Source organism: Petaurus breviceps, unplaced genomic scaffold (genome assembly GCF_028583685.1).
Source record: "Petaurus breviceps papuanus isolate PSGF00001 unplaced genomic scaffold, PetGlider_PUasm1.0 182, whole genome shotgun sequence".
Taxonomy (NCBI): Eukaryota; Metazoa; Chordata; class Mammalia; order Diprotodontia; family Petauridae; genus Petaurus; species Petaurus breviceps.
In genome coordinates, this window is record NW_027185786.1 from 3923739 (window position 1) to 3935013 (window position 11275).

Sequence of the window (11275 nt, forward strand, 5' to 3'; positions counted from 1 at the left end):
ACTCAAAATGGGTTAACAAGCTTACTTTAATCAGTCAGATATGTATCGTTTACCTCGTTCAGGGGAAAAAGGTCAGCACCCCAAACTTCAGAATATACAGACAGTATTATCAAGACAGAAACAGATCAAGTACACAGCTTTCCAAACCGTGCAACCATTACATCCATACCAAACAACATCTGGGTTTCAAAGCCGGGGGACTCTCAACAACGGCTTCCCAGAATTCAGATCAAATCACAGAATACTTCTCAAAGTGAGTCCCAAAACAAAGCTACACATCAGGGCTTATATAGCCTTCTCCTGGCTCAGAGAATGTAACAACCTTATTGACTCACTGGCCAATCAAGAAGTATCTACTGAAAAACAAGCCTCCCACCCCAGGCTTCAGGTGCACTTTAGCCTAGGGGCAGGGAAGATCTTTAAAATTTACATTCACATTACACTCACCCAAACTGCCTTCCCTTCTATCAGCTTCCCCCCACCCCACCCTCATCCCCCCTCTCTCATCCCCTTCCCTTCCTACTTTCCTATATGGTAAGAAAGATTTCTATACCCAACTGAGCCAATTCCGATGAGTGTCTAGACCTTTTCTTTCTAAAATCATGACTTTTAGATAGTCCAGTAATTCTTAAATTATCTCTCCTGGGTCTATTTTCTAAATCAGTTGTTTTTCCAATGAGATTTCCTATTTTCTTCTATTTTTTCATTCTTTTGATTCTTTTGATTGTTTTTTGATGCCTTGTTTAATTTCCACTTGTCCAATTTTAACTTTTTACTTTTAACTTTAACTTTTAAAGAGTTATTTTTTTTCAGTACCTCTTTTTCCATTTGTAAGTTTTCAGCTGTTCCAGGGTGGTATGGCCTAAGGAGAGGCATGTTTACTGCTCTTTTGTTCTGTGCTCTGGTTTGTGAGCACTCTTTTCAGCCCTGGAACTGTGACCAGGGTCCCTGCTCCTCTGCAGTGTTAATGCTCCTCTTCTCACTGGGATTAAGACCCAGGGAGGGCTGCAACCCAGATCCAGGTGTAAGTAATGCAGTGAGTCCTTGGTGCCAGCAAAAGGACCTCTATAAATTTCCTCCTGACCCATTGTCTGATCCCTTTATGGTCTGTGGCCTGAGAGGTCTGGAAACTGCCGCTGTTGCCACAGATTCAGTCACCCCAAGTCTGCTCCTGGCTCTCTGGGACCTGCTCTGAGCTCCCTCGACCTGCACTGGACTGCACTCCTCTCTCACCCTGGTGCAGCAGACCTTTCCTGCCGACCTTCTGAGTTGTCTCGGGCTGGAAAATTGTTTTACTCCATCTTTTTGTGGGTTCTGCCATTCTAGAATTTGTTTAGAGTCATTATTTAAAGGTATTTGGAGGGACTTGGGGGGACAGCTTAGGTGAGTCCCTGCCTTCACTCTGCCATCTTGGCTCTGCCCTTGAATAAGCTTTTATTAAAGAAGAAACTCCAAGGCAGCCCTTGTGCAATGGCAGCAGTACTAAAGTGTTAGAGACCAGCCGGGGAGAGCAGTTCTTCTGATGACTTCAGGTCTGGATTGCAAAATGTTGGACTTAAGAAGGACAAAGATCCATCTTTGAATGCACGATAACAATGATAATCATAATAATAGCTGCCAATCTGTTTACCTCAGTTTACCCATCTCTAAAATGAACTGGAGAAGGAAATGGCAAAGCACTGCAACCACTATCTTTGCCAGGAAAACCCCATGGAAGGGCATGGCACGCTGTGGTCCAGCGGCTCACAAAGGGCCAGCCACAATTAGAAAAGGCTTGAACAACAACACAACAATATAGCACTCTAAGATTTGTGAAGCATTTTATAGCTATTAGCTCACACGAGCCTAATAATAACTCTGGGAGGTTACTGCTGTTTATCTACTTTACAGATGAGGAGACCGAGGCAGATGAAGGCTAAATTACCCGCCCAGGGTCACGTAGTCAGTATGTATCTACAACTGTATTTGAACTCAGGTCTTCCTGACTCTACTCAATACACTGTGCTGTCCAGCTTCCTTAAATATGTAGATGTTACCTACACTGTGTCCTCTATGTTGTCTATAACTAATCTGTATCAGTATGTTATCTGCACTGTGACATAATACCATATATACATAAACATGTATACACATGCATACATGTACACATGCATGTAAAACACACAGTATAGACACATATACAGGTTATCCCATCCCTTGAGAATGTTTGCCTCAAAAATAAGAAAAGGAAGATAGGGACCAGAGGGCGGAATGCATTTCAGCAACGGAAGGATCAGCAAGTATTTGGAATTTTGCTCTGGACTTGGGGATGCAGGATCTGGTAGCTGAGAGGCCTTGGCCTGTAGCTCCTCTTCCTCCCCAGTATGGCCCTCCCTGACCTCCTCAGGACTTAATGGATCTCAGTTGAATAGCAAGTGTATCTCAGCCATCTGTTTATTTCTACTGCCAGTTTGGCAGATCATACTAAAAAGATCAGGGAGAAGTTAAAATTGGCAGATAATTTCTTCATTTTCATTGTATCCTACAGGTATAAAGAACCCTGAGAAATGTAGGAATTTAAATATGGGAAAGTTCACATTAAAATAGACCATCAAAGTTTGGTGTCCTAAACCATAATGGTCATTTTCCATATTGGCATCTGGCACTGGGCCTAGAGTCAGTAAGATGAATTCAAATCCTGCCTCAGATATTCACCAGCTCTGTGACCCTGGGCAAGCCAATTAACCCTTGTCTGCCTCAGTTTGGTCAACTGTAAAATGTGGATAGTAATGGCACCACTTCCCAGGGTTGTTGTGAGGGTCAAATGAGATAATAATTGTCAAGAGATTAGCACTTGGCAATTAATTACAGTTCCTGGACATGTAGTACACTATATAAATGTTTATTATCCCATAAACATTTTAGATGACATTAAGAATTAAAAGATCAATTATAATGGGGCTCTAAATCTGTTTTCTCTAGTCTGGCCTCCTTGGATTTAATTCCAATTCCTAAAAACTGCAAATCCTTTGCTTTTCTTTTTGTTCAGCCCCTTCCCTGAGCTTTCTCTCTTTTTAATGCTCATCTGCCCTCTATATTGGGAAAAGTGGCGTGAGCTTGGGATCCACTGTGGTTGTTGGCTTTGCAGGTGCCAGAGATAGTGTGGAGTATGAAGACACAGTGAGAAAAGCTCCTAACCAAGGATGGCAGAGCAGGAAGGAGCTGGCCAGCTGCTGAAATGGCAGTGTCAAGGAACACAAAAACATTGCATTAACTTTCACTTCTAAACATAGATTCCTGTTGCAAGAATGCATATCAGGAATGTCCTGTTTCAACAATTGTTAAAATATTAAAGTGAGAAACATATTAGAGGCAGTTAGGTGGTGTGGGGGATCAATCCTTGGCCCTGGACTCAGGAGGACCTGAATTCAAATCAGTATTTGCCACTTACGGTCTGTGTGACCACAGACAATAGATGTTGCCTCATCTATTGCTCTGTTTCCTCAGTTTCCTCAGCCATAAAATGAGGTTATTAATAGTACCTACTTTTCAGAGTTCTTGTGAGGATCAAATGAGGTGGTATTTGTAAAGTAACTTGCAAACCTTAAAGGACTATATATAAATGCTAGCTATTATCATCATCACACCCCACCCCCACAGCCACCACCATCATCATCATTTATTTCACTGGTAGCATCAAATCCTAAGCAGAATTGTGCTGAATTGTCTTTGAGGAATGTCTTTTATATAGCTATGTCATTGACTAGATATAATGTATTGTCTTGATGCATAAATTCTTCATACATAGAAGGCACTTAATAGCTGTTTGTTGCTTTGAATTAAACAGTTTTATAACTGAATTTCCTTACTGATGAGGTGCCTGCTGTTACTGGAGCATAGTATCCAGCCTGAACCTTTCTGGTAGATAGCCAGTTATTTATCTTTGAGGAGCAAATGCTTTTAAGTCTACAAGAGTGATACTGGGATATTTGACATTTCTTAGCTTGCCTGCCTTTTATACAGTAAAGAAAAAATACTATGGATGGTTTTAAGTCACCAGCACTCAATACTGTCTTCCCAGTTGAAACCTAAGCTATTAAACAAGCCAAGGTGCCCCCCCAAAAGATACGCCAAGGTGAGTTTTTCCCTTACTACTTTAGGTGTTCTGTGTTGTCTTTGTCTAACACTGAAAGAAGGAAAATCTTGCATTTTGGAATTTGGACTCCTGGCGCCATCATTGGTGCCCTAAGGTTTTGTTCTCCCTAGAAAATTAGCTTAGCTTTCATTTTAAATCACTGTAACCATTTGGCTGCACTAATGTCCTGTGCAGAGCAAGGAATCCTTGAAAAGAAGATGAAATCATAGTATGTGAAGATGAATGTTAGGAAATGGGGAGGAGCCACAGAGAAAAGCACTGGAACAGTAGACCAAAAGTCAGGTGCCTGGTTCCATTTTTTCTTTGAGATTGTAAGTTATACCAGCTCTCTAGATTTCAGCTTCATTGCTCAGTAACAAATGACTAAGTCTCTGTTATGTATGGTAGGTACAGTTCTGGTCAGGAAGACCTGAGTGTTCTGTTTCTGATACATATTAATTGTGTCAGTGCCCTGGGTGACTCATTAAGACTAGAAGTAACTCATGTATGACCTGTATTAGATTGCTTGCTTTCTCGGGGAGGGAGAAGGGAGGGAGGAAGGGAGAAAAAGCTGGAACTCAAAATCTTATTAAAATGAATGTTGAAAACTATCTTTACATGCCATTTGAAAAATAAAATACTGTTTACAAAAAAAGAAACTAAAAAGTGAAAGACAGGAGGAGATACCCATGCAGGAGTATGGGGGGTAAAGTCGGGAAAATGAAGGATGTATGTTCTGGCCCCTTCTTCAGAATGGAAATTCTGTGAAGATCTCACTCCTGGGAGAAGGTATATTCAAGGATATACAGTTTGAGGATTTCAGAGTTATTAAAAAGAAGTCTATGAACATATAACAATTTTAATAGGGGTAGAGCCAAGATGGCAGAGTTAAAGCAGGAACTTGCTTAACCTCATGCTCCAATTACCTCCAACACCTGTAAAAATGACCCTAAATAAATTTTAGAGCTACAAAACCCACAGAATGACAAAGTGGAACAAATATGCTGAAGGCAGCCTGGCAGGCCAACAGGAATGGTCTATCACACTGAGTTGAGAGCAGAGAGCAGTCTGGTGTGGGCCGTACCCACACAGACTGGCATTTCCTAACATCTCAACCCATAAATACTAAAGACAAAGTAAAAGATCAGTGGGGAAACTCTGTTGGAACTGGGTGAGAGAACAGCTCAGTCTGGCCCCTGCCCCTGGGGTGGCGGAGGGGGTGGCTGCTTCCTGAGCTCCAGGCCCACAGATGGTGGGCAGACCCAGCAACTGACTGGAGGGCAATTGCAAAAATCTCTTTGTTAGTGCTGAGGCAGGATTTTCTTGCCTTGCCCTGCTTGGATCTGGGTTGCAGTCTTGGGTGGCAGTCCTGGGGTGAGGAGTTCTGTTGTGGCATAGCTTGTGATGGCTGTGGAGAGGGCATCCTTCTCACAGTTCTGAGACAGGTGCCTAGAAGAAGCTCTGACAACAGCTGCCCAAAACTCCGGAAATTTGAGACATAGCACTCTCCATTCTGGAAGCAGAGTTTAGCTGCAGCAAAGAGCTCAGGAGTCAGGTAATTGACTGGGAAAATGAGCAAACAGAGGAAGAGAAAACAGACTATAGAATTGTTCTTTGGTGACAAAGAAGATCAAAACATAGAACCAGAAGACAACAAAGTGAAAACTCCTGCATCAAAAGCCTCCAAGAAAAAATATGAATTGGTCACAGGCCATGGAGGAACTCAAGAAGGACTTTGAAAATTGAGTAAGAGAAATAGAGTAAAAATTGGGAAGAAAAATGAGAGTGATGCAAGAAAATCATGAAAAATGAGTCAAAAGCTTGCTAATGGAAACCCCCCAAAATACTGAAGAAAATAACACCTTAAAAATAGACTAACTCAAATGGCAAAAGAGGTCCAAAAAGCCAATGAGGAGAAGAATGCCTTAAAAAGCAGAATTGGCCAGATGGAAAAGGAATTTCAAAAGCTCACTGAAGAAAATAATTCCTTCAAAATTAGATTGGAGCAAATGGAAGCTAATGAATTTATGAGAAATCAAGATATTATAAAACAGATCTGAAAGAATGAAAAAATAGAAAGCAATGTGAAATATCTCATTGGAAAAACCACTGATTTATAAAATAGATCTGGGAGAGATAATTTAAAATTATTGGACTACCTGAAAGCCATGATCAAGATAAAAGCCTAAACATCATCTTTCAAGAAATTATCAAGGAAAACGGCCCTGATATTCTAGAACTAGAGGGTAAAATAGAAATTGAAAGAATTCACCTGTTGCCTCTTGAAAAAGATTCCAAAAAGAAAACTCCTAGGAATATTTTAGCCAAATTGCAGAATTCCCAGGTTAAGGAGAAAATATTACAAGCAGTCAGGAAGAAACAATTGAGTATTGTGGAAACATAATCAGTATAACACAAGATCTAACAGCTTCTGCATTAAGGGATTGAAGGGCTTGGAATATGATATACTGGAGGTCAGAGGAGCTAGGATTAAAACCAAGAATCACCTACACAGCAAAAGTGAGCATAATATTTAAGGGGGAAATATGAGCATTCAATGAAATAGAGAACTTTCAAGCATTCTTGATTAAAAGACCAGAGCTGAACAGAAAATCTGACATTCAGATACAAGAAGAAAGAGAAGCATGAGAAGGTAAACAGAAAAGAGAAATCATAAGGAACTCATTAAAGTTGAACTGTTTACATTCCTGCATGGAAAGACCATATTTGTAACTCATGAGACTTTTCTCAGTATTGGGATAGTTGAAGGGAAAAAAATATATATATATACATATATATATATATGTGTGTGTGTTTATACATATGTAAGTATGTATAGGTGTGTGTGTATGTTTGTGTGTATATGTGTGTACAGGTATACATAGACAGAGGGCACAGGGTGAGTTGAATATGAAGGGATGATATCTAAAAAATAAAATTAAGAGGTGAGAGAGGAATATATTGGGAAGAGAAAGGGAGAGATAGAATAGGGTAAATTATATCGCATAAAAGAGGCAAGAGAAAGTTGTTACAATGGAGGAGAAGAGCAGGGAGGTGAAAGGGAATGAGTCAACTTTACTCTCATTGTACTTGGCTTTAAGAGGAAATAATAAGCACACTCAATTGGGTATCTTACCCTACAGGAAAATAGGGGGGAATGGAATAAAAGAGGGGGGGATTATAGAAGGGAGGGAAGATTGGGGAAGAGGATAGTCAGAAACAAACACTTTTGAAAAGAGACAGGGTCAAAGGAGAAAATGGAATAAATGGGGGGCAGGATAAAATGGAGGGAAATATAGTTAGTCTTTCATAATATGACTACTATGAAAATGTTTTGCATAACTACACATGTATAACCTATATTGAATTGCTTGTCTTCCCAGTGGGGGTGGGTGAAGAGGGAAGAAGGGAGAGAATCTGGAACTCAAAGTTTTAAAAACAAATGTTAAAAAATTGTTTTTACATGCAGCTGGGAAATAAGATATACAGGCAGTGGGGTAGAGAAATCCATCTTGCCGTACAAGAAAGTAAGGGGCAAGGGTGGTGGAGATAGTGGGGATATAAGAGAGGGCAGACTGGGGCAAGGGGTAATCAGTATGCTTGCCATCTTCGGGGAGTAGGGGAGAGATGGGGAGAAAATTTGTAACTCAAAATCTTGTAGAAATGAATGTTGAAGACTAAAAATAAATAAATGCTGGTAAAAAATTTAAAAAAATTATAATAGCTGTAATCTATATAAATTGTTTGCTTATTAATTCTATAAATCTTATTTTATGCATTTTTTCCCCTGAGAACGGGTCTGTAGGCTTCACCAGATTGCAAAAGGGTAGATAAAGCAGACCTAAAAGGCCAAACTCCTTTTGGCACAACTTCCATGTAAGTTTAATAGAGAGACATGGACAATGGATGGCACAGAATCAAAGGCCATGGGTGAGTTTTGAGACTTAGGAGTGGAGGTGCCATTCACGCCTCTGAGAACGTGAATCAGAGGAAGCATTGGATTGGGAGGCCCAAGTTAAGCAACGTGTGACACAATGAAACTAATCAATGAAATTCACCATGACCTGTATGACTGTTCTTTTTTGAATGCCTAATGGTCATGGTTGTCATGACACAATTTAAATGAATCATCAAGACAGCTGGTGGTGAAACGCTTTTCCCACGAGTCAGTGCATTTCCATGGACTGACTATGGAAACTTAGATATGTTATGATTTTTGTCTTTGTATCATTTCTGTATGCATTCCATTTGGAATAATTGTACCTTACTCTAACATTCATGGCGTATTTTTCAAAGTGATTACTCTGATTATGCTACTACTATCTTTAAAAACCTTTAATGGTCTAATGGTCTGATAGGAAAAAGAAGAAAATTATGATCCTAAAAAAGGGAAAAGAATATGTGACAGACTAATCAGGATATGTATTGGAGAACAGAGTTTCCGTACCAAGACCTCTCCACATTGATGGATGGAATCAGAGGTTGAGACATTCCCCTCTCTCTTCTTTCTCAGTAAACATGAGCAGAGCAGTGCTAGATCTAATCCTTGGTGCTGGGAAAAAGACTAAAATGAGAGAAGACATACTGCCTGCCCTCAGGGAGCTTAAAATCTAAGAGAAGATGTTAGAAAAACACCAATAGCTCTAACAGCATAGGTTGAGTGGGAAATTCAGAGTGTTATATGAAATTAAGGGTGTTTGGGAGGGGTGTTGCATGAGCATATACTGGAACTATCAGCTGCTTTTTTCATACCATCAAGTTGTTGATAGTGTTGGTGAAAGATACCAAGTGATGCTGGTCTTCTTTAAGTCCCCGTCTGGGTCCTTATTTCCTCTGTAAAATGTGGGGTTCAACTGGATGGTGTCTGAGTGTCCTTCTGGTCCTCAAGCTTTTGATTCTAAGACAAATAATTACAGTGGATGCTCTTTTGTGAAAATCTGCATTTAGAATCCTGCAATCAGCCACCCATTTTATAGGTATATTGGTCAAATTAGTGTTCTAAATTTCTCATTTGGGATTATCAAGCCTGTTTTATAATAGTAAAGTCTTCAGGGACTTTCAAATTTTAACAACCTTGAAAAAAACATCTGAACTTAGTCCTTTGACTCTTTGCCTTGCACTAGTATCCAGAGTGGACATTAATAGAAAAAAAAGAATTATTGGTCCTGCTTTGGATTTTGGAGCCTAGAAACCTGCGTAACCCAACCTCCCTCTCCCCCACACTCCTTGCCCCAATTGAAAGTTCAGCATGAGTGCTTGTCCAGATTTTCCTATTATTTATCTTCAGACATTTTATGATAGTACTATATTGATTTTTAAACAAACTGCTAAGGCATTTTTATAAACTTGAACATCAGGCATCATTGTAAACAAAGTATTAATTCCTTCACCCTTCAGTTACCACCCCCCCTCACCATCTGCCCTCCAAAATTGCAGCTTGTGTTTTCTGTACTTGCAAAAAGGTTTTACTTTTAACCTCATTTAAAAAGGAGTGATTCTGTTCCTGCTGCAGGTATGGAAAGATGTATTGTTTCTGCCTCTAGTGATAGATTACTTTCCCTGGCACACTTCTTGACTTGCCTGGATTATAAGAAGGCTCGATTTCTTTGAATTCAAGGTCTTTTTAAAAACTCAAAAGGCTTCATGCCAAACATACCCTCCATCTCCAAAAGGAGTCAATAATTTCCTTATCCTTGAGTGTCACCAGTGAAGGAAGGAAGGAAGGAGAGAAGGAAGGAAGAAAAGAAAGAATAAAGGAAGGAAGGAAGAAAGGGAAGGAAAAAGTTATATGTCCAGTACAGGTACTGTACTTGGTACTAGGTATACAAATACAAGAGTAAAAGTCTCTGTCCTCAAAGATCTTATATTCGAATAAGGGAAGGAAACATATATAGGTGAATAATGTCCAGGGAAGAGAATTTTGGTCTGGGATTAAAGAGACTGTCAGTGGAGCTGGAGCATTGTTAATCATTAAATCTTTTCTGATAGTAGTATTGATTTAATTATTATTCTCAGAGTAAGAGATGAAAAACAAAGTATATATAGTGTATATAGCAGTAAGTTTTCAGCATCAGGGAAGATGATCAGATGCCTAGGGTTGATGGATATGAAACCTGGACTGGGATTAACTGGTGATAGTGGGTTATGTGGGTTTGTACATATTGAGAGAAGAAACAACTCAGAAGTCTGTTGCTGAATCTGAAATGGGAAAAGGAAATGTGGAGCCAAAGTGAATAAAGGAGTAGAGAAGAGGCGGGAGGAACCCTTTTCCCCTGCCAAGATCACACAATGGTGAACCACAGAAACAATAATTCAGGTGCCATTTAGCAGCTCCCAAGCTGTGTTACTTAGCCCATCATAGGAACTTCAGGCTTTCTAAAGTTAAACATTTTATTTTGGGACAGGTCTAGGGAGTGAAGAACACGAAAACTTCCCTAGAGAACTGAATAATTAGAAGCAGCCTAGATATATGACCCTGCATTTAATCATCTATGTGGCATTATTTAACATTTCTTTGACAACCAACACTTTAAAGTCAGGAAGTCAATAATCAGTCAACAGATATTTGTTAGGGGCCCAAGTGTCAGGTACTATGCCTCACACTGGAGGCATAATGAAGGACAAAATAATTGTCCCTACCTTCAAGGATCTCACAGTGCAGTAGGGGAGACAATATACTATGTACAGAAAAAATGATGTGCAGGAGCAGTGGGAGATCATCTCTGATGGAAGGCTCTAAGATCAAAAAGAACTGGGCTTGGGGTGTATCATGAAAAGAATTAATCCCTTAAGTGGATGGGCTTCCTATGGGGCAGAATATGGTACAGGAAAAATGAATGGTTGCATCCCTTTACATTTGTGGTTCTATTGTCATTGCTTGAAATTCGCATTGAACTAAAAAATCTCATATGGTCAAGAGGAAACAGAGCCTAGCTGTTGATTAGCCCACTAGTTAGTAGTGTCAAGTCCGACCTCTTCCTTGAGTTAAAGCTAAAATTGTTTTCCTTCCTTTGTTCCTTTCTTGTTTTTTCTCTTATTTCTTCCTTCCTTCCTTTCTTTTTCTTCCTTCCTTCCTTTCTTTTTATTCCTTTCTTTCTTCCTTCCTTTCTTTTTATTCCTTCCTTCCTTCCTTCCTTCCTTCCTTTCTTTCTTTCTTTCTTT

At 39.8% G+C, this 11275-nt stretch overlaps 1 protein-coding gene across 1 annotated transcript in view; it reads left to right on the top strand.

The window, feature by feature from the left end:
- HYDIN (HYDIN axonemal central pair apparatus protein) overlaps positions 1 to 11275 on the top strand; it is a 421862-nt gene that overhangs the window by 50694 nt on the left and 359893 nt on the right. The gene's annotated exons all lie outside the window — the stretch shown is intronic.